The sequence below is a fragment of the Chelonoidis abingdonii genome, chromosome 1 (assembly GCF_003597395.2).
Source record: "Chelonoidis abingdonii isolate Lonesome George chromosome 1, CheloAbing_2.0, whole genome shotgun sequence".
Lineage (NCBI taxonomy): Eukaryota > Metazoa > Chordata > Testudines > Testudinidae > Chelonoidis > Chelonoidis abingdonii.
In genome coordinates this window covers 193251930-193276798 of record NC_133769.1, presented here as the reverse complement: position 1 = coordinate 193276798, position 24869 = coordinate 193251930, and the positions used below count along the sequence as shown (strand labels likewise).

The 24869-nt window shown below is 39.7% G+C and overlaps 1 protein-coding gene and 1 pseudogene across 1 annotated transcript in view; one reads left to right on the top strand and one right to left on the bottom strand.

Moving 5' to 3' along the window:
• Positions 1–24869, bottom strand: part of NCAM2 (neural cell adhesion molecule 2) — a 586807-nt gene that overhangs the window by 537816 nt on the left and 24122 nt on the right. The window lies entirely within an intron of this gene.
• On the top strand, positions 23338–23456 carry LOC116827572 (5S ribosomal RNA; annotated as a pseudogene).

Below are 24869 nucleotides of genomic sequence, written 5' to 3'. Positions count from 1 at the left end.
GCTTTCATGGAGGGAGGGGTGAGGCTGTACCCAGAACCACCCGCGACAATGTTTTTTGCCCCATCAGGCACTGGGATCTCAACCCAGAATTCCAAGGGGCAGGGGAGACTGCAGGAACTATGGGATAGCTACCCACAGTGCAACGCTTGGGAAATTGACACTAGCGTCGGTACATGGACGCACTCTGCCGAATTAATGTGCTTAGTGTGGCCGCGTGCACTTGACTTTATACAATCTGTTTTAAAAAACTGGTTTCTGTAAAATCAGAATAATCCCGTAGTGTAGACATACCCTAAGATGACTAAATGTGTTATCATTCAGCATTACACATTTTGTGTAATTAAATAAACTAATTGTAGTTAATATGACATACACATTATTCATTGGTGTGCTAGATTGATATTTAGCTATGGATGGTGAAATTATACATTACATTTCATGACCTATACAACTTGTAAACTGGTGGCTAGTAAAAATGTAATAAGGCGAATGGTTGTTATATATCATTGTCTTTATTTTCAGATTTTTTTATGTAAGGTCATATAAGCAACAAACCTAACATTGTCTGTAGTATGTTATTTACATTATCTGATCAGCTAGCTACTATTTTTCATGGTATAGAGAAGTATGTACTCATGACCATTCTGCACGCCTTTATATTTGGCAGTGACTAAAATGAATAAATGATTAAATAAACTCGGTGCTTAGGTTATTGTAACCGGTTTTAATTGTTTCCGTTTTGGAGACGTGGAATTAAAAGAATAAAGCATTTAATGTTTTAAAACCTCTTTCTCTTCCACTGCCATTCTCTACACAGGGAATACCTTTCTCTAAACAGGTGTCACTGACAGCTTAGTTATATGGAAGTGACACCACTTCAGAGCATGGGAAAAGTCCTGCTCAATGCCAGCCTTTAGCATTTGAAGATCCAGAGCTCAAATCACTAATCCTTTACACCAATTTGATACCAGTGTAATTCCATTAAAGTTAGTGAGAAATGAAGTTCTATCACCACTTCATAGGAGTCACTAACACACCTTCTGAGGAATCAGATCCTAACAAGAGTAATAAAAAGCAATAGATAGGGCAGATAAAAAAGTTTTATTGGGCATCGCTTTTGTTACAAGTTTTTTACAAATTTTTACAAAGCTTTTACAAAGCACAATTCCCTGTACATTTTAATCTGAGAAGAATTCTCTCTTTAGCCTATGGTAGCCAACAGGAACTCAAGATGAGGCTTACTCATGCAAAACTTTCACTTCCTGTTATCAGCCATAATTCCACTACATTGGCATACAGATGGTGAAATACTGTAATGAATCAGGACCTCAATTCTAACTGCCATTAGGTTGCTTATGTGTTTATCTGATTTTATCTCAAGTTAATTAAAAGAGTCTTCAAATCTTATCCTAACCCACCTGAAGACAATGCAGTGTGTATGAAGGGATATGAATAGTTATTTATTATTTGTACAGTGCTCTATATGTGCTGAGCACCTCACAGACAATGCAATCTCTACCCTGAAGTGATTTACAACACGTGATTTTGTAATCAAGCAGAAAGATATCTGAAAACCAACTTAGGACACAAAATATTTGTCTCCTGATGTTTGGGTGAGAGAAAGTAATTTTGTACAGTATGTACTTAAGCTACCTTCTGTAGCCTTAATAGTGTGTTGACAGCAATCAGCTATCACTTCCTGCTTTGTGGAAGGGCACTGGCTTATACTGAGGTATATTTTCCTGTGGCTGTGCAAAACATTCCTCAGTTTTGTTTCAGCGTTTCCTGTTACAGGTCCAGCATTAGGTGCACACTGAATTTTTTCCAAAAGCACCTAAAACTTAAGGAGTGCAAGTCACTGACTTTTGATAAGAATTAGGTTCCTAAGGACTAGATTTATAAAGGTATTTAGGCCTCAAAAGATGCAGAGAAGTGCTTAGTGGGATCTTCAAAAGTGCCTAAGCAGGCTGTCTGTCTACCTCCCATTGAAAGTCAATGGGAGCTAGGTATGTAACTCACATCCGAATACACTCACTGTTCTCAGTTTGCAGCTTCTAAATGACAGAATTGAGAATGTGGCAAAGGCTAAATTCCATGCTAATTGTTTTGCTCTTTAGAAGGCACTTAGGGTCTAATTGCCCATGCTTTTGAGGGAGAGGAAAGGATGTTTCACATTAACGCTAATGTGTGTTATACTCACACTTCAATTTGCACATGGATCCAAAAGCGGATTCTTCATAACAAGATGATGGCTTTCCATTGTATCAGTAGCTATGTACTGAATGTTAGACATTAAGTTAGATGGAGAACTTTTTTGTTAACACTTCAGAAATATTTGGAGAATTTGTAAGGGTGACCAAAAGTCAAATTACAGTACTAGTTAAAACTGAAGCTATTAAGGATGAATCCAGCTCTTTGTCTTTAAGAACAGCCATACTGGGTTAGACCAATGGTCAGTATCAGCTACTCCAGAGAGAATACACAGAACAGGGCAATTGTCAATTGACCACCCTCTCATTCAATCCCAGTTTATGGTAGTCAGAGGTTTAGGGACAGCCAGCTGCATCCCAAGCCCAAATGTCTATGCTGCAATTCAATAGCATCTTAGCCCAAGCCTCAAGAGTCCAAGCCAGCAGGCATGGGCCAGCCACAGGTTTCTAATTGTAGTGTAAACTAGTGGTTCTCAACCAGGGGTCCAGGGCCCCCTGGGAACTGCGAGCTGGTTTCAGGGGGTCCACCAAGCATGCCTCGTGTTAGACTTTCTAGGGCCCAGGGCAGAAAGCTAAAGCCCCACCATGCAGGACTGCAGCCCGGGGCCCTGAGCTCCAGCATTGTCACCTTGCCTGCCAAAGAAAGACTTTCACCCACAATAAGTGGTGTAACAGTTGTCGGCAGGAGAGCACTCCTGCTGACAAAGTGTTGTTCAGCTGGCACTTATCACCAAAACATTTGTCTTTTGGGTGTGTGTGTGTGTTTTTTAACATTGCTGAAAGACAAAAGTTTTATCGTTCAGTTGCTAGTGTAGACATAGTTCTAGTTTCAAGGTGCCCCTTGTGGCATGGGGCCCCAGGCAACTGCCCTGCTTCCTACCCCTTAATGCCAGCTGTAGCTTTTTTAATGGAGAAAAACTATTGTGGTGGTACAGGTGAGTTGTGGAGTTTTTATAGCATGATGGGAGGGGACTCAGAAAGAAAAAGTTAGAGAACCCCTGGTGTAGCCATACCATCAAACTGAGCCTTCCTGAGGTGTCTCTTATCCTGCAAGCTCAGGCTCCTTCAACAAATCCTCTCTAATCGTTATGATTCCATACTCAGGCTGAGTTCTCTCCCTTTTATGAGGCCCAGGTGTCCATTAAGTATTACCTGACACCTCTTAGTCTCACCTCTGGCTGAGAAGCAATTACAGCACAGGTGTGATAGATGTGACTGACTTTCTTTTAACCCGTCCTACCTTGTGACCCCATCACAAGCCAAAATCCAGCAAGGTACATAACCCAGTTCAGCGGAACTACTCAAATACTTAACTAAGTGAACTACTCATGTCTAGCACTTACTTAAGTTACTGAAAGGGGCTGTATTTTTTAAAAATCACTTCAGCCATTCTCCTTGCTCCTTTTTGAGCAAGTTTCACAGAAAGCAAGTTTCCAAACTGGATGCACAAGTACTTAAGAATTATTAATTAAGGACTAACCAATCTAACCAATTAATTAAGGATTAACCATCCACCCAATCACAACACTACTTAGCTTTCAGATATTTGCAATCAATCCAAAAAGTAATTTTATTTATATACAAGTTATTAAATGACTTTAAATAATAAATAAATGCAAAGAACTGGTGATCTATTCACATGTATTCTGCACGGGCAAATAGCAGCATAGAAGTAAGGATGCCATGGTATGGTATTGCCACTCTTATTTCTGTGCTGCTGCCTGCAGAGCTGGGCCCTCAGTCAATAACCGCCACGCTCTGGCTGCCCAGCTCTGCAGGCAGCAGCGCAGAAGGAAGGGTGGCATGGTATGATATTGCCAACCTTACTTCTGCACTGATGCTGGTGGGACGCTGACTTCAGAGCTGGGCACCTAACCAACAGTCACTGCTCTCTGGCCACCAAGCTCTGAAGGCAGTGCAGAAGGGTGGCAATACTGTGACACCCTTAACATAATCTTGTGACCCCTCCCACAACTCCCTTTTGGGCAGGAACGTCAATTTGAGAAATGCTAGTCTCCCCCATGAAATCTGTATAGTATAGTGTAAAAGCACACAGAAGATCAGATTTCATGGGGGAAGACCAGATTTCTTGATCAGTGATGCGTTTTTCATGGCCATGGATTTCTTAGGGTCCTAGTTATTTTGACTGGTCAAAGACTGTCGCTGACAGGGCATCTGAGTCACTAGCTCTCCATTAGAGAAAGATTGCTGGAAAATGACTAACAATTGCTTTCAGCTCCAAGCTGGAGCTGGATCTCAGGGCATTTTTATCCCAAAGTAAGCATGTAGATTCCATGTTTAACTCCTGGCTATTTGCATAGACAAATTTCTTTCTCTGACTCCCTTTGTATGCAGGGAAAATTCAGAAACAGCTGAAACTCACTAATATAGGTTTTGCCACCTGGAACAAAAGAATAAATACCTTAGACAATTGCTGCTCCATACAAGTAGCATGTTTTAATTATAGGTTGTAGATGAGATTGTAGGTTGAGTGACTCATATAAACAACTACAGCATGGCCCATCTTGAATATTACAGTACATGCATATACACCTGAATTTTCACAAGAGGTCATTTCCCATTTAGACACTGACATAAGTGGCCAGATTTTCAGAAGAGCTCAGCATGCAGTGTAGTGAACCTTTTTTTAAAAAAAACGAACAAACAAAAAAACAAAAAACTAGGCCCTTATTTATTTTTCATTTAATGATTTGGTTTTAGATTTTTTTTCACCTGTTTTGTTGGCGGCCAATTAAAGATGAGCCTGTGAAGCTATATGTACAAACAAGCTGATCTTCAGTGGTGTTGAATATTCATACAGCTTTTAAGATAAATCTCAGCATTTATGCAACAGCCACTGCATTGGTCAATATGGAGCTATACTGCCCCAACAGGCACACCAGGGACACTGTACCTCAATCTGTGCTAGGGCTGCCCCTTGCACATGCCGCAGTGTATTTGTTCCATTCATTAGGAGGGAGCATATTGCTCAATCTAGTGTGCCAGCCCACTTCTGCCATGACCTCATCTCCTCTCCAATCCCTCTAGGGGCATATCTACACTGCAATCTCACAATTGATTGCAGCATAGGTAGGCATACCCAAGCTGGCTATATCCATGTTAGTATTACTAAAAATAGCAGTGTAGACGTGACAGCACAGGTTTCAGTGCAGGCTAGCAACATGCTCATACAGCCCATGCTGAAGCCCAAGCAACAGTGTCTACACTGCTAATTTTTAGCAATGGTAGAGTAGATAAAGTTAGTGCAGATATGTCTGCCTGAGCTATCATGACCCCTCAAACTGCACTGTACATATACCCTAGGAGTCCTGCCCCCCAGGGAAAGAAGAGAACAGGAGCAAAATGTCCCAGTACTTGTCAGAACACAGGGACTGTGATTGTGAGAGGCCTTCACAGTCCGTGTGCTCTGGGGATTTCTGCAGAGAAGGGGCGGCTCCAGGCACCAGTGCACCAAGTGCGTGCCTGGGGCGACAAGCCGCATGGGGCGGCCTGCTGGTCACCATGAGGGCAGCAGTCAGGCTGCCTTTGGCAGTGCTTCTGCAGGAGGTCCACCAGTCTCTTGATTTCGGCTGCAATTTGGCAGCAGGAATGCCGAAGGCACGGAACGGGTGGCCCTCCTGCAGGCGCGCCACCGAAAGCCGCCTGACTGCTGTGCTTGAGTTGGCAAAATACATAGAGCCGCCCCTGCTGCAGAGCCACAAAAAGGGGGAAAGCACCTTACACCTCCCTCCTCACCTTCACAGCTGTACACAGTCTGGCCCTCTGAGTTTAGTTTCATTTGTGAGCACTCAGCTCCTCTGAAAATCAGGCCATCAGTACAGTACTGGGCTCTGAGGTGCTAATCAAATCTGGACCAAACCTCAGTTTTTACATTTAAAGCACTGTTAATTATATTAAGCACACAAATATCTGTATACCTGGTACACAGAGGCAAAAGCGGCAAGGGAAAGTTGATCTGTGATTAATAAAGATACAGATATACACTTTCAGAATGCTCTGGGACTCAGAGACCAGTCCTATACATTAGAGCATAAATATCCACAACTGCCTGATTTCCAAAGACCACCTCTGCCTCCCACTGACTTTTAACAGGATTTGTAAGTCAGGCTATAAATGAAGTTCTGAAGTTCATTTTAATAACAGTTTACCTGAAATAAAACTAAGTCGTCGTCTTCATTTTTTCCCAGCAATGCGTGCCAGCTGAGGTGTTCAAAACTTCTCCCCCTAGATTTTTCCTTTAGATTCATTATTTATAGTAGGTAAGCTTAGTTGCATACTTACTAGAACACCTGAGTTCAGCTAATTAAAAATGTAAATGTTTCAGGCAATTTTCATGCAATTATCCCTAGGGAAGTGCTAGTAGCAAGAGTTGTAAATAAATCATGAGTGGGGAAAAAATCATTTTAAAAGACTGTATGATCTAATTAAACAAAGGAATACTTCGCTCACATAGGAATGACAAATTCACTTCAACACTTTAGTTAAATTCCCTGTTAATTTCACATTTAATTTCTTAAAAGTTTGATTTACATATAGCTTTTAAAAAGTACCATGTTACAAAAACTCTAAATGACACATTTCATATTACTGCATTCTGTCATGTGAGCGCTCTGAAAGGTTTTCTTTAGCCAAATATGCTGGGTTTTCTGAAAATCTTTGTTTCAAAGCCAAGTTGGAAAGCCACTTCTCCCATGAGTTTCAATAACTGCACAGATGCACAACACTGACAGACACAGAGAAATACATTGGGATGATCTCCAGCATCCAAGAATCTAAGGAAATATGACTGAGTGAATAATGGCTATTTTGTCTGTCTTTCTGACAGTCTGAAATAAGTCTTCCAAAAAAAAATAAATAAAAAAGCAGCACCCTGGCAACAATAAACTGTCAATCACACTATTTCTTCTTTTAATAAAGAATAATGGAATAATGTCAATTCAAAATTATGCCTTATCTCTTACAGGAGAAGGAAGGGGATGAAATGTATGCACAGATTATTATAATCATTATGTTTCCGGCAAACAATATGATTAATATAAAGAAAGGATTAAATTCATATATAATGTAAGTGGTTTTGTGCTAGAAAATACTAAATACACATTTGTATGAAAAGTGGTAGTCAAGGACATGCCTCAACAGTTTCAGTTAGCTATTGGAAAAATGCCGCAAGTCCTGATGCTCTCTTATGATTGGAAGAAATAAGAAGGGTTTGCTACAATGCTGAATCCAGGTGAAACTTTCTTTATCTCAATAGAAGTAACAAACTATGAACCAACTCTTCTCTGGTGTAACTGGGCAAAGCACAACTTCATTGGTTTCAGTGGAGATGTGCTGTACACTAACCCTAAGCACATGGCACTTCAATATCATCACATATTGCCACAGGATTCAACTATATAATGCTAAGAGAGGACAAACAAAAAGAACCATAAAGAAATGTGGGCTGCATGAACTATATATATATCAGTGGTTTCCAAACTTGTTCCGCCGCTTGTCCAGGGTAAGCCCCCCGGCGGGCCAGGCCAGTTTGTTTACCTGCCGCTTCAGCAGGTTCGGCCGATTGCGGCTCCCAGTGGCCGTGGTTTCTTGCTCCAGGCCAATGGGAGCTGCTGGATGTGGTGCGGGCCGAGGGACTTACTGGCTACCGCTTCCAGCAGCTCCCATTGGCCTGGAGCAGTGAACCACGGCCACTGGGAGCCGCGATCAGCCAAACCTGCGGACGCAGCAGGTACACAAACTGGCCTGGCCCGCCTGGGGCTTTCCCTGCATAAGCAGTGGAACAAGTTTGGAAACCACTGATACGTATATAGTTCATGCAGCCCACATTTCTTTATGGTTCTTTTTGTTTGTCCTAATTCTACAGAGTCCATTTAGATTAATGCCTACTTGCAGGATCAGACTTATTTATTCAAGTTATGTAGGCGGACCTTTAATCCTCCAAGACTTCCATAAGCTTATACAACATGTTCCTTTATCTGATGCATGAGTAACACAAACGTTTAGGGTTTTTTCCCTTTGGCATGAAATATATCCTCAATAGTGGACTTAGAAAGTGAGCTCAAGTTCTCTAACATCTAAGTTATATTTATTTTGGTTATTTCTCAAAAGTCATTTGCTTTCAAGAGATAGGAGGTGCTTGCCATCCTCTGCAAGAAAGAATAAATAAGTCTATAGAAGTCCTTGCATAATGTAGAACTTTCCTTATACATGGAGGGGAAGGAAGCACAGAAAATAACAACAACATAGAATTATTAGTGAGGAAACAGACCTGAGAAACACATACAGGTAACCAGACAGTGCCAAACTTACTGAGTTAAAGTTCATATTTCAGTATTATTCCCAGATTCCAGCATCCAGAATATTATGCCAGTTTTCATTTGTTGTTTCTTATGTCAACAGATCATATAAATTCCCCACTTTTGGAGGGAGTACTGTCTCAATGGAGTCTATATATTGTATAGAAAATTAAAAATAACCATGAATATTACTTTCTTAAACTATTTTCAAGTCACAGATTAGTTGCTATAACACTAGGCCAATTTTTCATAAAATGTTAGTCTATTACGTGTTGTTAGACTAGAGCCTTATCAATCAGTTATCCCATTATCCCTCAGCCTACTGTAATCTAATAATAATAGAAATAAATAATAATAATACTTAGAACTTATATCTTGAATTAAGGTTTTCAATCTTCTTATTTGGTACACCCACTGTGACACAATTTCCTTGTTAAAATTTCCTCTTTTTTTTCCATTTTGTTTCAGTATTAGTGATTGAAATCAAATGTGTACCTCTGGCAATGTAAAATCAAATAAAAAACTCTTCTGTTCACTGCTGCTGCTCAATAAAAATCCACGTTTTAAAGGCCAGAGCATGAGCCACTATTTGTATCTGTACAGGGGAGTTAGCAGACATATGACATATGACATACCATTACTTCTCTGTATTGCATGTCATGGAAAAAGGAAGAGAGCAGCTACTATTCTCTCTCCTGTACAGGTGTGCAGGTGTTGACAGGAGGTCTTGGCTCCTTTACCCAGCATACCAGCCAGCTCAGCTGAGGCAGCAATATCCTGCACCAGATATAAGGGGGGGAACCAAGGACCAGATTTGATCTGATCTTGTCCTGGAGCAATGCAACTGTACAGTGCCACTTCTTTAGGGTTTATGACAAAGCCACAATATACTCTTAAATATCTCCCAGGTATCAGAACTTTGCAGAGCAAACAACAGACCCAGCTCTCATTTAGGATGCATTTGTAGTGTATTTCCAATTTCTCATTAATTACTAGATTTGAAGACACAATACAACAGCAAATGCTGAAGATTAAACACATCATAGTGCTTCATAACAAAACTGCCTGCAGTTCCCTTTTTTGCAACACATTCCTTGCCACTTAAACTGAACATCCATAAATGAAAAATAGTTCTATTTAATTATGGTATCAGCCATGAAATACCACTTATCTATTGAGTTTTAGCTGCTAACTGATCATCTTGAGAATGTGATATATTGTTGGATGAAACAGAGCAAGGAAGTGGATCCATGCCATGTAATAATTGCACATAATCTCTACAGCACTCAAAGAAAAGGAAAAACCTTGGCCAGCTACATCAATGCAGAACCTATTTCTTGGATCACCTAATTGAGTCGGATGCCATGTGGGCACATGCTTATGTCATAATCAAACACATTGAGCTGGGAAGCTAAGTAGTGAAGTGGTTATATCTATTTCCTTTCTAATATATAACTTAGAAGGATGGAGGCCTCATTTTTCTTAATGCTAAATTTAAAGGAAAAGAGGCCTTAATTTCTGTTAGTTTCACTCTCAGTAATACACAATTTATCATTTTGGGCATGTTTATCTTCTGCAAATCATGATAGCAGTACTATATTTCATGTTTTGTAAGGAAGATCCATTGCTTTGGTATGTAAGTTTCATTTTTTTTGTTTTAGGTTACTTCTCTTTCCCCTTTCTTTTCTGTGTTCATGTTTTTTTGTATCTCTCTGCATAGTAATTCAGGGAGAGGTTAACAAACAATTTAATGTTTTAACTTTCAATACATAAGAGCAACATTTAATTTTAATGGAAATATTACTAGATTGTGCCATTTACTTTTTATATTTAATTCCCAGAGGCCTTGGTTAGGTTCTGGGTGCTGCTGTGCTCGGTGAACTGCAAACAGACAGAATCCTAAAATCAAATCAGCAAGTGTGGACTCTTGTGCCCTTGTACAGGACCATTGACTTCAATAGGTCTCCATGCAGGCACAGGAAACAGGTTTGGGCCATAAGGAGAGACACAGTGCCTGCCTTTACAATCCAAGAAATTAAAACAATAATAATTAGGTTTTGTCTGCACTTTCATCATCAACCCAGATTTTTAACTTTTATCAACTTTTAATTTTGCTGTAAAAAGTCCTCAGCCTGTGAATGATTTTACACCAATTTTAAACTCAGAACAGAAGAGCTCCTCCCATTCCACTGTATTGTGAAAATAGCAATATTAAAATATATATTAAAAATAAATTCTGCTTTTATTGCACAAGTATATGGCCTCAACGTAAGTGCCAGGATTAAAGAGATATCCCTTACTCAGGACAGTAGATATGATACTTTGGGGTGGGGAGGGGGAGGGAGGAAAAAAAAAGCCAAAATCACCAGATGTATGAGAAATCATCAAGAATACAAATATGCCACAAAACTGAATAAAAAAAAAGAACAACAGATTGAATAGATAGCAAATATTTCTCCTGATAATGAGTGCAGATCAGAAAAGTAATTCAGACATACATGTACACAAGGCTTTAAAACTGTTGAAATAGCTCTGCAGGTTTTGCCAAGACTTCCCACCTCCCCCTGTAATAGGGTGTAATTCCATTCTGTAGAAGAAGGGGTTAAGGAGCACCTCTGTTCCAAGGCAGCCCTGCCCTGCCATACCTGCAAAGCTTGCACAACCTGGATGGAAGCCTTAAAAGGGGAAGCAGAGCAGCTCAGAAGGAGGCAGACAGTGGAAGGCTTAGGCATTGAATGAAGGGTGCTGCAAACCACCCCCTTGTTTGAAGTAGTAATAACAACCTAAGTGCATGGTTTCTGCCTTCAGTACCCCCACTATACAAATTGTTCCTGCACGGGTGAAGGAAGGGAGCAGACCTATGCTCTGAGCTTTTGGGAAGGAGTATCCCAGGAGCTCTTGCGGCCTGATGCTTGAAGAGTCTGATCAGACCAAACCTGCAAAGGAGGGACTGGTGACTTCCGAAGGTTAGAAACTTTATTTTTTGTGTGTTCAGATCTTTATTTTACCCTGCAGGAAGAGGGGATTGTGATGCTCAAAAACCAGGTCAGTTCAGGGCCACAGGCCAATTCACTTGTGATAGTACAGATCTAAGCGATTGTTAATGTATAAGTGGTTTGGGTGTTCAAATTTCATAAAACTAATGGGATGTTTCTTTTATTGTTTTCACTTACCTATTCCTGTCATGGTGTAATAGCAAACATTTACATGAAAAATACCCTTCTTTTACCCATAAAATAAGTCTTGTGAAATGATAATGAAGGGCTTAAGGATTTTTAACAAAAAATGCTAATTTCCATTAAGTGACCTTTATATATGTGACCAGAGGTCAAAAGACTAAGTGCATTCCTCTCACACCATCATCAGAGGACAGGCCCACTTGGTGGAGAGACTGTCAGCTTGTCTTTTGTGAGAAGAAGATATAATATGGATTCAAAGAAAAATCCTTTATCATTGACTGTTTGGATTCGAACAGGGCATAACAACTGAACGGGAAGTCAGAAATTATTCAGGGTAGCCCTGGAAAAGACTTTTAGGAAACTGACAATCTATTATATCACTGTGTTACAAACTGTGATTTATCTGTTATTATATTTTACCTGCTTTAATTCTCGTTCTTTTTTCTTAGCTAATAAACCCAACCCTACTATAGAATTGGCTGCTAGCATTGTCTTTGGCGTAAGATCTGGTGTACCACTTGATCTGAGGTGACCGACTAGTCTCTTGGGATTGGGAGAAACTTGATGTGGTGTGACTTTTGGTTTAAGTAACCTGTTATCACAAAATAAAGTTTGTCTGAGTGGCAAGATAGACTGGAGATACTAAGATGCTGTCTGTGACTCCACAGTAAGACTGGTATAATGGTACAGGAGTTCACATTTGTTACTGACTTGGTGAAATCTAATTATAGAACATACCCCAAACTGATGGTATTTGCCCTTGTTTTCTGACAGTTTGCCAGAGTTGTGAGCCAACTCTAGACAGCATGACAGGTACACTAGTTGGAAGTGATCCAGGGAGGAAGCCAAATAGCACCACAAGGTGCATATTGTATCTGCCTGCCATTGGGCTCTGGATAGGAGCCCTGTGGAGAGGGTGGGTCAGGGCTACCTTACCAACCTCTAAAGAGGAGACAATGACAAAAGTCTGTCCATAGTTGGGGAAGATCCTGAAAGTGCAAAGCCAGAAGACTGAGTTGCTAAAAGGAAAGATCCACATAAAGTGGATCTATAGTGAGAAAGGGTAACACCCAGGATGAAGACAAGTTGCCACACCCCAACCTGACCACTAAGTGGCACTGTGAGTGAGTGTTCACTTTCACCCTCTACCACAACACTCCAAAGACCAATATTAGGACTGATCAATAATTTTCCGTCAAAATTCTTTTGATGAAAAGTTGAGTTTTCCAAAAAATAAAAGTTGTCACAGTTGCTTCCCCCTCCCCAAAAAAATTTTTTTTGGTCAGAAAAAAACCCATCAGATTTGGTGTGGAATTTGGCAGTTTTTGACCCCAAACATTGGTTTGTCACAGTTGAGTTTTGGGAAAAAATTGACTTTTTTTTCTTCAGTATTCATCCAAAAAAATGTTGTTTTCATTTGTCAAAAACACACACAATTTTTTGAGGAGGTTTTGTGTTTTTGCTGCTTCTGATGAAAAGTCTAGATTTTCCATGGAAAAAAGTCCATTTTCCATCCACCTCTCCCCAACATTGCAGTAACATTTGTCTATAATCAGGAAAGCTAGACAAAGCAATCTACAATGTTAATTGACACTGCAGCTTTGGTTTGTCTAACGGGGTTATACAAACACAGCAAGAAGTCCATATTTCTTCCTGAAAGATGAGCTCCCCCTGCCACAGAGTTTTAATACATATATCTGAAAATTTAGGCACAGATATGCCATCCTAATGGCAGCCAGGGTGGTTTTATTTTTGAAACATAATCAACACTCAAAATAGACATAGAAGGAATTATTTTTTTCTTTATAAAGTTTAACCATCTGTGATACTTTTCTCAAATCATATAATATATAACTTTATATTCATACCTTCCATTTCAGACATAACTGATATGGATAGCTTTGTAGTTAGAAGAACACACATTCATTTGATGAGATAGGTTGATTCTTGTGCCTACTGTCTGGAAAGGCTTCCTTTCTTTCCTGTGGCAAATTGGCAATTCAAGGAACATTTATTTGCAATGGGCTACAAAATTATGCTTGAAGAAAGTATATTATGTTAACTTTGAGCTTCCAAATACATATTTTATAACTAAAGCAATATGCAGAATACGAATGTGAAACACTTTAGCGGTATTTTGATGGCTAAAGTCAACACTCATTGTTCTTTCTAAACGGAAGTAATGCAGCCATTAATACAGATATGCTAATAGAGAATTTGGCAATTGCTTCACCATTTGAAGATGCTTATGCATTGGATCCTTGTAAGTTGCACATCCATCCTGGCACTTATGTGACATGAGATACAAGATGACTAAAAGTATCTTAAAATTAAATATATTTCACTTATATGAGGTGATGTTTTAAACATTAAACAACAACTTATCTGACTAAAACTCTGACATGCTATTTGTTTAAATGGAAAAAGGACCTTATCTGTGTGCACTAGATGGATCTATTTAGTTGCTGGCTATGACATGCTGCCACCAGGTGGAGATTGCTTAATGAGAAACTATCTATTTATCTACAGAGCTATAAGAAAAATAATGTAACAACATAAAATTGTTAATGGAAATAAAATAGTAAATTATTTAAATCACATTCTACTTTCTTCTATGTCTGATGTAAGCTTAAACTGAGCACAGAAACTTGACAAAAAAAGAATCTGACCATCATAGACCATAAAAGTTCAGATTGTACTGAAATGTATTTAAAATAACCCAGTATGGTGAACAATGCCGAAATATGCACATCCATTGAAAATCTTCTCTGCAGACTGTTAGCACTCCCTTGTTTGAATTATGGGGAAGAAAAGACTTAGAATATGACATCTTTTTTCTCCTAATACGCAGAGACCTACATTAGTACATTACCAACCAAAGTCAACAGAATTATTGCTTCTTACCTATGTACAAAATAGGAATGATGCAAGTTCTTTTTTAACAAAAAGAAGAAGAAGAAGAAGAAGAAGCTGCAAGAAAAATAGGGTTTGAAAAAGTATGTCTAGCTATTTCCTCAGACCACAAGACTGCAGTATAAAATGGAAAGTATATGCCATTCTCCCCAGTCAGCTCTACTACCTGTGTCTTTAATATGTAATGGAAACATAACAGAGACACAGTCAACTTAAAATAAATAAATCACTTTCTGAATGTGATGTACTTATGTTGTGGGATTGTTCCACTCTCTTCCTCAGATTTACACACGGAGGGGGATCCCCTTTATATGAGTCTCCCTCTCCAGTGTGAAGGGGAAGAGAGGTGGTCTGGTCAATTCCCCCATAGTTGGATTAAGCAGATTTCTAAGTATTTAATACTGCTTACAATATTTCTTGTGATGTCATAAAAGGTCAATTCTGGAGTCATGGGATATCCGCATGTTTTGCTTATTTTTTTTGGTTGTCTTTTGAATGATGATAGTATGAATATGTGATTTTTGTGTCTTACTCTTAAATGCTCCTTTTCCCTAAAATTAATCCTTCCTTTGTTCCGATCTTGCATTTTTTTTAAATAATACTCCGTACTGAAATAAATAGGATATGTTATACATTGATCTGTTGCAGGACTCCACTACATTTCAACACACTACTAAAATAAAACACAGCATTATGATGACTGTATGTGGACAATAAGCTGGAACAAATTAATTTAAAGGAATAAGAATCGTCTTTTCACACAAATACAACACTGGATGTGTGAGGTAATAAAGAGAAAGAAAAATTCAGCCAATGAAGATTATGCTCATAGAAGTGTTTTTAAAAGAATAGCTTATTGACATAGAAATCAATTATATGAATCCAAAGAAATGTTTAGACACATTTAGATAAACAATGTTTAGATGGCTCAAAGAATAATGGACCTCTAAGTTCCATCTAATCTCACAGGTGGCAGGTAACTAGGGCTAGAGGGAGCTTGGATTTCCCAAATCTATTATCCGAACCACGTCGCTGCCCTGGCACCTGTCCAATTTGGTAAGGTTAAGGCCAGCGGAAGTAGGGGGCAGGGGAGAAATCCTGGGGCCCTGCATCTGTTGATAACACTCAGGAAGAAAGTTGGGGGCAGTGACCAGACATCATGAGGAGAGGGTCCTGTCTGTGTGCAGATGTGGTCAAATGATGCTATGGCAAGCTCCTTAAACTCTACAGCCAGTGAGAGCCAATGGGCTGAGCAGGAAGCAAGGCCAGCCTTGTGGAACACAAGCCACTGCTGCAGGGAGTGTGGGGCAGGCTCAGCCCCTACACTCCCCCAGAATATTTTCACCAGTCACCGACATATAACTCCCCTTTCTTCTCCATTCCCTCCCTAGTGCCTTCCTTCCCATTTATGTATATCTTCTCCTATTTTACAACTGTCACTCCCCACCCTAATGGGTTATGTCTATGTAGTATTACTTGGTTTTGTATTGTCAGGTCTTGCAGCTTTTATGAGTTATAAAATTCTCTTGGAGATCCTGTGACGCATGCAATATTCAGAAACATATGGAAGTTCTAAGACATTTATCTTTTTTGTATTTTTTATTGTTTCTATAAAAGAAAAATCAATTAAAAAGTCACAAGGCAAGTTATGTGCGATTTAAAGCTCCTACTTGTCTAACCTGTGTTTAGGACCATACACACAGTTTTTTATAGTGTGTGATTTTTAAAAAGCCAACACTTACATCTACATACAGCAAAGGGGTATTCTCTTAGTAATATTGCAGTGATTATACTAAGGGATGATAGAATGTTGGTATGGAATAGATTGTGCTAAGCATATGAGCGTGCCTACTGTGAGCTAGATGTTTCCAGAAGCCTGAGAAGACTTAGTCCAAGCTAAATGCTCACGGCAGTAATGCTTGTAAAATTTTTGCAATGGGAAAAACAGGAGGGAGGAATCAGTATGCAAATGAGTGTTATGTAAATTAGAACTGCAGTGTATCTAATGCTTTAGAAACAGTCTTCAAGAACCTAGCTGTCTTACAAAATAGTCAGCTGTATTTTCTGCCAATTTGTTTGTATTTCAGGGGGCATCTCCAAAATAAACATGGAGGCTAGTCCATTCAAACAGTTATTAGACACTGCAGTGGGTCAAACTTTTCAGATAAGCAAGACTGAAAAAAAAATATTTCCTACACGTGTAAATACAGACAGAGTATTAAAGATTTTTAGCAATATGTGGCTATTGAAAAAGATTACTAAGTCATACTTAAATAGAATTTCAATAACCATGTCAAACAGAAACTCTTTTCTTTGTGACTATTTCCTGCACTGCTGGTACTCCACAGAAACCAGATGTTTCTCATGCGATAAATTTAACAAGTATTGGCTAACCGATTATATACATTTATTATGTAATTGTTTTGAAAAATGAGTGGCCTCTCTCTCCCCTCCTCCCCCCGGACTCCCATCCATCTCCAAAACTGTCACAGATCTGCATGAGTAAAGTAACCATACATGGAAGAAATAGTGAATGTTTATACTATTGCAGTGCAGAGTCTGATGATATATTCTGCTAATGTTGCTGTTGCTTGACAAAATTGCACACTGAAAATTCTAGGCCAACATCAGTTTCTGTATGTCATTCTCTTGAAAAAAAGATTGTTGACTTAATCTTCATTTTGACACAAAACTCATGAACTTCATTTTGGCATGGTTGTTGACCACGAGTCAGTTTCAGGACACCATATTTCACTTCTTGTCTCAAGCAAAGCAGCGTGGGGCACGGGTCACTTGCTGGAGGATTCTCTGCAGCTTGAGGTCTTCAAACCACAATTTGAGGGCTTCAATAACTCAGAAATAGGTTAGGGGTTTGTTATAGAAGTGGATGGGTGAGAGTCTGTGGCCTGCATTGTGCAGGAGGTCAGACTAGATGATCATAATGGTCCCTTCTGACCTTAAAGTCTATGAGTCTATGAGCTTCTAGAATGTTGAGTAAGATTCTAAATGTAAAACACCTAGAAAAATATTTGCATTTCTTGATGCGTGTGTCCCAATCTTTGTGATCTCGTGAGTGTCCACAATATATGGATTCAAATTTATGGAAAGTATTCACAGTATCATATAAGTGAACATATCAACTGTCAGTGCAGTTAAGAGCCGTTGACTTGGTTTGTCTTTAGAAACTCTCTTGGTATGAGGTTCCAAACAGGTCACTCTTCAGGCTGAGGTTAATGACGAAAGTTTTTTTTTTTTTTTCTGGCAATTATACCTCAACAATTATGAACTGCAGTAACTTAATCTTGTTTATTAATCACCAAGATTAGACAGTCACTTGGACAATGGACAGAGGGTACCACTGTGTACTCGCTGCAAATGGGTGACCAGGTTCCAGACAAACTTCCTCTCATTTCATAAGCTCCATCAAACCCAAAACCACAAGTCAACTGTGATACATTTCTATGGTTTGTGACTCAATTAATATAATCTCTGCTATGCTTCTTCCAGTCACCTCATTGATTTCTGTAAACTGGAGGATGTCCTCTCCAGTGACATTACCGTGCAAAAACCTTGAACAAAGGGTCACATTTCTTTTACCCACATTGTCCATTCTTTCATCTGTAACCATGTTAACTAACCTTGAATAACTGACGTGTTTCATAAGTGTGACTTATTTCATACCCAATACACTCTTACTGCCTTTAGCAGGGATAAAGGAATTTTGGGCAACAAGGGAAGTCCAAACACGTGTGTGGCTGGATAGGGGGGCGCTCCTTAGCCATGACCTGGATAAATGGGGATGAGGTGAGCTAATAGGTAACAATGTGCATGCAACAGCCAATTTGAGCCAAGCCTGGGTTTTGCAAAAGACTCTTATCTCTGGTTAGCTCTCCTACTCTCCTTTCCTTTAGTTGCAGATTAGGAGCTGTGCCACATATGATTCTACAGGACTGACTCATCACCTATTTTTAGAAGCCAGGAAGGATTGCTTCTCACTGGGCCAAATTTCATGTAGCCAAGTGGGTTTTTTCAACCTTTCTTGCAGCCTCCAGATAGAATAGTTGGGTTACAAACAAGAGGATTTATGGCTTTCAGAATGCTGTTATAATTACTGACTCATCACAACTTGAGGCCAGTGTCCAGCGTGGGGAAATGCTAAAACGGACAGCTCCCAGAGGTAAATGAGACCCAGAATTGTGCAGTTGAACCTTATGCTCATAGGAGTAGAGGAGCTTGAAGTCTTTGCAGATTGAAGGGCCTCCTCCTGGAGGAATTTGGTGCCAAAAATTAAAAATTCTGCACACATTTTAAAATTGTGCAAAATTCAGTATATTTCGTTTGTCAAAATAACATAACATAATCATGCTGATTTCAATTATTTTATTAATTTATTTCAAAATACCTGTCAGTAAGTATTTCTGTAACAATACAGACAAGAAAAAAGATTTAGGAAATGTTTTATGAAAAATAGATTCCTTACTAAGCATATTAATAGAGAACTTTAAGCAATAATTAATTTAAACTACGATACAGAAATGTATTTCTTGCACCCCTCAAATGCAATGCAAAGGCTTGGGGGAGTCAGGGGTAATGAAGATGCTGAGGGAGAGAGAAGTAGTTGCTGGGAAGGAGCCTGGGAATGAACTTGTAGGGTTGTTGGGTGTGGGTGGAAGAAGTATAGAACAGGGGTTCTTGGGGGGGGGAGAGTGATTGTAAGGGAGTTGGGGACTCTTCCCAATGCAGACCCTGGCTGACCCCTAGCCTCTCCCATTCAGTCAAGTACATCTGCCCCTGTCTTCATGTTTTTCTGTACCTCCTTCCCCTGCATCTCCATGCGTCCCTGAACTCCTTCCCCTGTCCCCATGTGGCTCTGTACCCCCACTCCCATTTAGCCCCTCACTCAATGCAGTCATCCACTAGCTCCTATGCCCCCACCTCAGTTTCTCCACCCCACTAGCCTTTCTGACCCCCAGTCTATGTGGGACCCCCCCCCCCATGAGCCCCATGTTTGCCACGGCTCAGTCCTCCCCCCCATATCCGTGCCTCCTTACTGGCCCTGGTAGGCAGGGGCGCTCTGAGATAAGCAGCCTTTCCTCCTTTCTATCATGGAGTGGCCTTTTCTGGCCCATGAATTTGGTTGCCTTACTGTTCTAGAACCACATTCGCCCCTGGTGGACAAAATGTAACTGCAGACATTCTTCCGCAATGTATTTTCATGTGAAGAAAACTGTGGACTGATTCTGCACATGTGCATGGCCAGAATTTCCAGGAATAACGCAACCCACTTAAAATGCTGACACATGACCGCTGGGCAGGCAAATTTAGTGCCCCTCCCAGGATTTATAATTAATTAAAGTGCAGATTGCTGGTTTAAGCACCATTCATGTGTCTGTTAATCATGCTCCCTTCTCTGCGTCAAACTGAATCAGCTGAATATGTAGGGGTGGCCGTTACGCATGGCTTACCATTAAGGGCTGAGCATGACCTAAGGGCTAGCCAAACTGAATTACAAAGGAAGCACACCTGGGTTGTTGGGTCTGGGTTTCCTATCAGAGCAACAGGGGAAAGCTTACAGTGAAGATCATTGAAAATTGGGTTAGGAGAGTTGCTGAGACTTGCGAGACAGAAGGCCTTGGCAGTTAAGACAATAGAGAGAGGACTTTGAGCAGATGAGATCAAGAAAAGCAGGATTCTTGTTTTTCAATTTTGGTTTGCTGACTGGGAAAATGAAATAAAAAGAAATTAAAAGACTGGACAGAAGGGCTGAGGACTGTTTTATTTGGGTAGCAATTTAATGTGAGAGCCAGGAGAGGAGACAAAAATTTTGTAGAGAACTAATGAATTTTATGGGTTTAAGAGGAATACAGCCATTTTTTTTACATTGATTCTCTAGACAGTGGTTCCCAAACTTGTTTCTGCCATTGTGCGGGAAGCCCTGGGGGGCCAGCCAGTTGTGATACCTGCCGAGTCGCAGTTCAAGCCAATGTCACGGTCCCAGTGGCCGTAAGCGCGATTGTGAACCTGCGGACACGGAAAGTACACGAAACCGGCCTGGCCCGCCGGTATGGGCTTTCCTTGCACAAGCGCGAACCAGTTTGGGAACACTGTCTAGCACCCTCCCTATGTCAATGATCTAACAAAAGGCACACACAACATCTCAAATAGAATTTCATCATTCTGAGCTAAACCAGCAGAGTCAAAAAGATGTCCATAATATGGTGCTTCACAGTGACAGAAAGCAAATACTGTCCATGTAACAATACAATATCCTTCTGTGATCACCTGTCTCACAAAACTGAGTGTAAATATCAGAACCTTCATTAGAACCCAGGAGAACATTTTTTTCTGGCTATATGTTCATATTCTATTGTGAAGATACAATCCAGCATTTAACTGTATTTCTTTAATTGCTTTTATTTTTACTGTTATCCTCAGTTTTTTATAGACTCATAGAAGTCCAGGACTGGAAGGGACCTGAATAAGTCATCTAGTCCAGTTCCCTGAACTCAAGGCAGGATTAAGTAATAACTATGCCACTCCTGACAGGTGTTTGTCTAACCTGTTCTTAAAAACCTCCAATGACAGAGATTTCACAGCCCCCCTAGGCAATTTATTCCAGTGCTTAACCACTCTGACAGTTAGGAAGTTTTTCCTGCTGTCCAATCTAAATCTCCATTGCAGCAATTCAAGTTTATTGCTTCTTGTCCTATCCTCAGAGGTTAAAGAGAACAATGTTGCACCTCTTCCTTGTAACAACCTCTTACGTACTTGAGAACTGTTATCATGCCCTCCCCCTACTCCCAATCTTCTCCAGACTAAACAAACCCATTTAAAAAAAATCTGTACTCACAGGTCATGTTTTCTTACCCTTTAAGCCCTTTTGCTGCTCTCCTCTGGACTTTCTCCAATTTGTCCACCTCGTTCCTGAAATGAGGCACCCAGAACTGGGCATAATCCAACTGAAACTGTATCAGCATGGAGTAGAGTGAAAAAAAAATTACTTTTTGTGTCTTGCTTACAACATTCCCACTAACACATCCCAGAATGAAGTTAACGTTTTTTGCCACAGTGCTACACTGTGACTCATATTTAGCTTTTGATCCACTATAATTCCCAGATCCCTTTCCACAGTACTCCTTCCTAGGCAGTCATTTCCCTATTGCTCCTTCCTAAGTGGAGCACTTTGCATTTGTTCCTCTCGAATTTTATCCTATTTATTTCAGACCATTTCTCCAGTTTGTCCAAATCATTTTGAATTTTAATCCTATCCTCCAAATCACTTGCAACCCCTCCCAGTTTGGTATCATCTGCAAGCTGTATAAGTATACTCTCTATAGCATTATATAAATCATTTTTTAAGATAATGAACAGAATTGACCCAGGATTGTTCTCTGAAGGACCCTACCAGCTTGATTGTGAACCACTTTTAACTACTCTCTAAGAACAGTTTCCCAACCAGTTATGCACCCACCTTTAAAGTAGCTCCAACTAGTCCATATTTCCCTAGTTTGTGTATGAGAAGGTCATGCAATACAGTGTCAAAAGCCTTTCTAAAGTTAAGTTATACCACATCTACTGCTCCCCTCTATCCCCAAGGGTTGTTATCCTGTCAAAAAATCAGTACCACAATCCCTTCCCACCCACTGTATGTACAAAAGGCTCATTTCTGGTTATCGCCTCTTATATTTTTGAAAGTGCTAAGGAACAAGATACTGATGTTCTGTAGTATCAAATTTGGATGGAGTGAGTCATAAAATAGATGCAATCTGGTACCCATGACGAAATCTTGGCCCTCTTAAAGCCACTGAAAAGCTTGCCACTGACTTCAGTGAGGCCAGGATTCCATCCTATATGTGCAGCAAATCATCTTGGAGTTCTTGAACATCAAAAATAGCCCTAAGGAGCAGTCCACTATCTTCTGAAGTTTGACGTCACTATTTTGGGGCCCAAAATGGATTTAGGAGTCTAGCTTTAGGCATCCAGTCAATTGTTCTCTGAGCACAGTGAGACAGGTTTTTCCATTCTGATGAAGTATACATTTCTTTATACTTGATTACAATTTGGGTGTCTAAATATAGGATTTAGGTGTCCAGCTTTAGGGAGACCCGGGTTTGAAAATTTAAGCAAATGTATTTATGCTAATTATGTAAGCAGTGTATTTCATGTCTTTAACTATTAGTTTCCTTGCTTTAAAGTGATTGGGATTTGTAAATGATAAAATAGGTTAGTATGTTACTGTTAGAAACCTAACTGCTATGGAATGTAAGATTTTTGTTCCTCGAATATGAACTAGTATGTCAAAGTTAGAAGTGTTGCTGTAGTAGAATTAAAGTAGATAAAAGGAGCTGGGGGAATATAAGGATACATAGCATCCTACCACCATGGGAGTGATCATGATAATGAGATGATTAATATTAGTATAAGAGTAAAAATGCTAATATATATTACATATTGAGCATAGTAACTGAACTAGAAGCTACTAGAAGTCTACAAAGAGTGGACACAGTAAAGAAAATGGATGTGCCTTTCCTTTTGACAAAAATGGCTCCTGCCGGAGCCCTTGCTGAACATTAAACAAAGTGGTATGTAAAATACTGCAGTAACTGCATCTTCTGAATTTATTATAGGAAAATGCTTTGATAGCCCAAATACCATTGGTTTGATAACCTTGGGCAAAGTCAGCCTTTGCCCAAGGTAATCAAACCAATGGTATTTGTTCCAAGTGGCCATACCACCCTGAACATGCCCAATCTCATCTGATTCTGGAAGCTAAGCAGAATTGGGCCTGGTTAGTACTTGGATGGGAGACCTCCTGGGAATACTGGGTGCTGTAGGCTTCAAGGGGAGGGATAGCTCAATGGTTTGAGCATTGGCCTAATAAAGCCAGGGTTCTGAGCTCAGTCTTTGAGGGAGCCATATACGGAGCTGGGGCAAAAATCTGTCTGAGGCTTGGTCCTACTTTGAGCAGGGGGTTGGACTAGATGAGATCCCTTCTAACACTGATATTCTATGGGAGTGAGAGAGATAGGAAGGGAATAGGTAGACAGCCATGTCCATGTAGATCCATAGTCACAAACCCACTTGAGAGGAATGTATCAAGTGCAAATGCTGTTACAGGATATAGTGGTGGCCAGAATATAACTATAGCAGTATTCCATGCCAACTGAGTGGGAGGATTCCATTCCTCCAACTACTGCACAAATTACAGGCACAAAACCTATCCCCTCTGGGTTTGCAGAAAAACCAGCATTTTGTCCAAAGTGACAGCCTTAACTTTCTTAAAATAGACCTCAGCAAACAGTGGAAATTTCCATCAGTCTTCTCCAGAATGAAAAAGCAAATTTTCATCAGCATTTGTAACTGTACAGAGGTGAAGTTCCTGACCCGAACAGATTTTACATACACTAACTATGGTTCAAATTTACATACACAAACTATAGTCTGAACTATAGTTCAAAACCCCTCTCCTGCAGTTTGCTTTTTATCATTGACTTACACAGTGCAATATAAACATCAGAATTAGCTTCCTCCTCTGCACATTTCCTGCACATTCCCTTTGCAGGACCTCCACTGCCTGATGCTCAAAACTTTTATTGTTCCCTGATTGGAATTAATAGGACTCAGCTAATCTAATATCAGAGTGAGTCAGCACAAATAATTCTGCATGCCTGCAAAGACTTCTAGCACCTGACATCAGTGTGACAAAGGCAAACTACTCTGAAGTCCTATATAAGATCCTAAAAATGACACCGTTTTACAATGATCTTTTTGTGCCTGCTTACTGTCATTCCAGTGTTTGAGTTTTACTAGCAAGAATACTCACAAAAGTGTATTTTTAAGATTTCAGTATAAAGTTCACCTTAAGTGAATATGTTGTATATATTTCATCACACAATTCATAATTTGTAGTATTTCTAAAACAGAAAAACAGTATTCAACTAATCAATACTAGAAACTGGAAATACAAATTGTTCCCATGCCATCTGCAGACTAAAACTTATTTGCTGAAGAAATAATGAGTTAATTATGAATGACAAATACATTTTTAAATGTTGATTTGTTTTACAATTTGCAAACAGAAAATATACTAATAATCTGAATAAATTATTTGTTGTGTATTATTCACTCAGCTCCATCTAATGGGGTCATGTACTTTGCTCTTGATTGACAGCTGCTGCTTGATCAGATTTTTCTGATATTGTAAGTATTTTTTCTATTTTTACAATACTTTTTCTACCCAGAGTCTCAGA